The sequence below is a fragment of the Atta colombica genome, unplaced genomic scaffold, assembly GCF_001594045.1.
Source record: "Atta colombica isolate Treedump-2 unplaced genomic scaffold, Acol1.0 scaffold65, whole genome shotgun sequence".
Classification (NCBI taxonomy): domain Eukaryota; kingdom Metazoa; phylum Arthropoda; class Insecta; order Hymenoptera; family Formicidae; genus Atta; species Atta colombica.
Genome location: NW_017259556.1, coordinates 796,918 through 802,765, shown reverse-complemented (window position 1 = coordinate 802,765; position 5,848 = coordinate 796,918). Strand labels below are relative to the sequence as shown.

The 5,848-nt window shown below is 30.2% G+C and overlaps 1 protein-coding gene across 8 annotated transcripts in view; it reads right to left on the bottom strand.

Moving 5' to 3' along the window:
* The window catches only part of LOC108692208 (potassium voltage-gated channel subfamily H member 6), a 219,153-nt gene that overhangs the window by 122,933 nt on the left and 90,372 nt on the right, over positions 1-5,848 (bottom strand). The gene's annotated exons all lie outside the window — the stretch shown is intronic.

Genomic DNA, 5,848 nt, shown 5'->3' with positions numbered 1-5,848 from the left:
TCATTTATTTTCCTCGTTATATCGCGATGTTTCGTGCTAACGAGAATTGCTCTTAAAACGTAAACATTGATCCAGTACTATCGACCATTATATGTACTTCCGGATATCATCCTGGAATAGATAAAGTGCACAGCTCTGTATTTACATTCCTTAAAATATGCTTTAACATGTTCCTTGAGTCATTTCATGGTCACGCATATTCTTATACGTGAAATCCACAAATTGTAATTTAATATAAAATTATATAGCGGTAGTAATAAATGCAACCTTCAATAATACATTCAAAAAAGCGGACAATAGTAATAACCATAAATATGACAACTATACAAATTTTATATTGTATGTAGAATTAATATGCATAGTAGAATAAACTATTCTACAGTTATAATAACTATAAAAAAATAGTTTATTCAATATTTTGTATATATATATATATATTTTTAGGATAAAGTGAATTTTAAATATGGTATAATTCTAAATAAAATTTGAATCCAATTTTCAAGGCTCAAGTTTGATAACCTCCTCATTGTGCGAGAGAGGAACTAAAAGATACGTACTAACAAGAAAAAATGACTGAACTTGAACCTCAAAATTGGATTCAAATTTTATTTTGTTTAGAATTGAATAACTTTCCCTTTACGCAATCAGCCCCAAATGATCTCCAATTGACCTTGACCTTGTCCTTGATCCTCAAGGAAGGTCATTGATTTTTTCCGTCGCTCATTATTCATTAAAAAGTTATGAATAAAACAATTTTTATGAATAGTATGTAATTTTTACACAAGATACATATTTCATCAGTATTTTCCCTTGACAAAGGGAGATGGGGATAGACCTCGCTTCGCATGGAAACTCGTTTCGCGTGGAACGTTGTGCGCTCCTTTGTAAGGGGAGATGGGGTGAAATTCAAGGAAAAATACTGCTGAAATATGTACTTCGTGTTTGAAAATTACATACTAATACTCATAACAATTGTTTTGTTCATAATTTCTTAATTAATAACGAGCATCGAAAAAGGTCAATGACTTTGAGAATCAAGGACAAGGACAAAGTCAAGGTCAGTTGGAGGCTGATTGTGTAAAGGGAAAGTTTTACTATTGCCATCACTATGATTTTTTAAGTGTTTTTAATAAAAAGGATATATAGAAAAGTATTGGCTGTCTCTCTCTTTCTCTCTTTGAATTACGTCAAAAATAAATAATAAAGAGCATACAGGCCAAATTGCAGAATGTTGTAAATATTTTTTATTGTTCAAATTGCAAATAATTTTGGCCTGTATATCTTTTTATTCTGTACATTGCCGATTATTACTCAAGGCAAAACTAAATGCATTTTGCTATCCTTATTACAAGAAATCAAATTAATTCGGCCTTAACGTGCAATGAAAGTTATCTGCAGTCTATCATAGATAAAGAAAGTGACGCACATGAACTCGGTTGAATATACAAAACTGCACTTGGATACAAAAAAAAACGGAAATTTTCCATTTTGTTCCGCATGGCCTTAACAGCAATCATCACAGAAACATCTCCTTAAACTTTACGTCGCGACGTTGCGTGTCTGACGTGATTCGCCTTGAAATGTGCAGCGAGAGGATATTCCTCTTTGTCACCATCGCTTTAATGGAGCTTTCGGATTATTCAGCTGTGAGACGTCACGATTTTATAACGTGAGAAATAGAGTTGCCAACCGCTCGCAAGATGCGCGATTTTATCACAAACTTTTCTAAGAGAAAAATTTCTCTCTAGTGATCCACCATTTGGTTACTCTTTTTCACGCCATTTCACACCGCCGCGAAATCTCTCGTCGCATCCGGTATGCTTCTTTCCTCAAATCACTTGAATATAAAAAAAATTCGTGATGTCGTGCAAATCTCTCCCAATTGGATTTTTGTTTTTGATAAATCTTCTTACTCATTGGTCGTTAGTAGTGGCTGAAAGATTATTTACTTTAATAAAGCATAAAAACAATCATAAATTCTATTTAGCTGTTTCTTCAGTAGCTATTTTTATGCGATGAAAAGTTAATTTATGATTCATAAGATTAGAAAGAAATTTAAATCGAATGTGATGTTTACGACGTAGTAATACGCAAAACATTCGTTTTAATTTACATTTGCATTTAGCGCTTGACTTTGCAACATTACGTAATAGAAATACGCATACTGCTCTAATATCACACCGTATTAATAGGCAATCACGCGCTTCTAATTTATATCTTATAATATAAAAAACATAATTTGAATATGCATGTAAATATGTGCTATCATGCTAGTATTACAACTTTGATGAGAAACTACTTGATTTCAGATTATTTTGAATTTGTGCTCATGAGAGATCGCATACAAACTCGACAAGTTCACATTCTCCATTTATCTTCATTGCGCATTGTGTTCGCAACTCGATTAGGATTGACTTTTCGATTTCGACATGTCGCGTGCAACATTCGCTCGCGATGTAACCTTGAAAAGGTCTGCCCTGCATCTGACTCTGTCTCTCCTTTCGTTTCTGTCTGCTTCAAGGCCTCGTAAGCGATCGCATTATTCTCTGTCGTTTTTGCTTTCCGAGCCTCGACATGGTTTATACCACGTTCCAAGCTGCGTTGCATGCCGTACACGAGTTTACAATTCTGAACCACCATTATCACTCCCTGACAGTTAGGGTAGAGAGGGGGGGCTAATGTTGTGACAGTTGTTCTTTAAATTATTATAAATCTTCACACAATTATGATAGACTAATGGTAAATGTTTTAAAATGTTGCATATTCAAGGGGATGCTGGAGTAGTCAAATTGTCGGGACTTTGCAGATCGATATAAATCTCTGAATTTATTAAATAAAATCAAAAATTCTTTTACAGCATTAAATTAAACGCAAAATTTGATGATGCTATAATAGATTTTATATTAAAATCGAAAAAAAGTTAAAAATTTACTGTTTTTTTTCAACTCGTAAATCTATCACTTGATGTAAATGTTTCCTTAATATAAAAGTTGTATAGTTCGTATGGATTAAACGACAGTGTAGCACCTAGCATTACGTGCACAAATAATATTGAGCTTATAAAACTAAGATTAAAAGCTTAAAAAGAAAGATTTATATCGATCTGTAAACGAACGCTGAACGAAGGTTCGAAATGGTAAACAAAGCAATAATTGTATCTAGCAGTAGGGGTTCGATCTTCCAAAAGATGGCATTGCAATATGTTAGATAAGGGCATATGAATGCATTTAAGCGAGATACAACAATATATAATAAATATAAGAAATGAATAAAAAATGTCACTATTATTAAATTTGAATGAATTAAAAAGATCTGTTATCGACTTCGATCAAGTTCGGCCGTCGCTTCAGTATCCCCTTAATATATTTCGAAGAAAAAAAGAAAAAAATAACTAAAATAACTAAATAAGAAGAATAACTAAATAAGAAGAATAACTAAATAAGAAAAAAATTAGAATACATTAATTACAAGGATGCAAAGTGTGGGGATATACACCTTCATCTCCCGTTCAGATTACACTGTCAAGTAATCTTCCTAATAGTGGCGCTGATTAATACGCTCATGTAAATCAAAGGATAGAATTTCCCTTTAGTAATATATATAAGAAGTAAGATAAGAGAGAATTGAGTCAGATAAAATAAAGATATCCTTCCTTTATTTGCTTGTGCTCGTCTAACCTCAGCCGGATAGATCATATATACTGCATTAGAAAGGATTCGGATTTTTACAATAAAAGTCGAAGGCAGAAGAATTAACATCTCTACCAAGCGCCTAAAGCCTGCATATTTTCATTCTACAGGAGAAGCACGTAACAACATAAGCAGTCGAAGCTCTATAGAATCTAGACGACAAGTTCATCCAACGATCCATCCAATTTAATTAACACTCGATCAGTTTTAAAGATTTACCCAAGTGCCGTCCAATTAAAAAGTAAAAAATCTGTAAATTTTCAGTAGTATATTTTATTCATATTTAGTTACGTAAAGATGACTTCATAAATATGCATTTTTTTCCTTTTTTTTTTATTTTATTATTATGAGGTTGTATTTCGCACACATATAAAAACGTTATATTTCAAAATTATAATAAAATTTTATTAATTTAAAAACTCAGGATTATTTAGTTCTATTTATAAATTTTCTACTCTATCAGTTTCAGTTGTAGTGATGTTTTATAATATATTGAATACAGTATTCGGTAACTATATTAAGAATATGTAAGTTAATAAAAACTCCTTTTCAACTTTCGTCACCGTAATTTTTCAAATAAATCTATTCTTTACACAAGTGATTCATAATATCCTGACTATGAGGCACCTTGAATAATTTCTTAAAAAATGTATTTATAATTTTTTTTCAGAAACCAATCAATATTTATCAAATATACTCAATAACTTTATATATATATATATATATATATTACTAGACCTCGATTGTCTACATGTATTATTCTCTGCTTTAAAAATACAAATTCTGTTTTAAAACAAATTCTCTGTTTTAAAAATTATTTTTTACTTTACTTAACCTTAATTTTATTATATTTGTACGCTTGTAAGTAAAAGTAAAAGTAAAAGTGTTTGTAAGTAAACGAATTGTTGGTAAAAGTGATGTAGGCAAAGATGTTGTAGGTCAGTGTAAGCAATCGATTTGCAGCAAACGAGATTCTTTCGATATAAAAGACAACAAAATGAATTCACAAATACTATAACAAATTTTGGCAATTTCCAAGTTGTTAAATAAAAGTTAAATATTTTATTCGAATAAAAAAAATTTTTGAATAATTTACAGAAAAGCGTATTTTATATTTAAAAAATCGGATTAAGCAACTAAACGTGAAAATAAGAATGAAAAACTTGTTTTAATGAACGCAAACAGCGTCATGATTTGTTCATTCGTATTTGTTCGCAACTTGGTCTGGATGGCTCAACAAAGTAACGCTGATATAATATTCTAAACAGATTACAGTACATATTTCCAACATCCTTTATTAAAACTCATGGAAATTGCGTTTGGAGTAAATTTGATTTCTCTATCAGGTCATGCTCGTGGTTATTTATATTCATCAAAAATATTAGAGAAAACTAAGCAAAATATCTATATTGATTCGTAGTGAAACACAGTATATACATCTAGTTTCGATCTATTTACTTTATATTTCTTCATCTGTAGTTATATCTTCAGACACAAATCACATTTGTCTCTGAACGGCTTTGAGGAGAGATGTCTTTCAGGTGTCTTTTATTGAGAATTTTTTGGTGAAAACATATTTTTCTGTTTTTTTATTACAATATAAATTGCGATATATACGAAATTTTCAGCGAGCTAAAGCCAGCAATGGAAAATTTCGTAGTTATCATTAGAAGACAAATGAGAGGAATGAAATTAAATTCCTTGGTCCTGATCGAACCAATACATTTCGTGAAATCATAATATCTTTCCCATGTAATTAATATCCGCCATAAATAATTCTTTTTCGATCTAAAAATAAATAACAATAAATTATATCGATCTCATTTCGGCGAGCGAATGAAAAAAATTATAACATAAATTAACATTTTTTTCCTTTGAATTCATTTTTTATGTACTAATTAAAAAAAATAACACAATTTAGATATAGTTCCGAATGATCCCTGCTCGCAATTAACTTGAAATTTTGTCGCATAAATTCTATTCAATGTGAAAAATAAAAAAATACATAGTCTCAACTTCGGGAAATCAAAAAAAATTATTTTATAAATTAGTCATAGCAACCACATCAACTAAAATTCTGTATATAATATACAACATGTATAACATGCAATACACATAACAATATCTTTTATAATTATAATATAATTATTTATAATTAT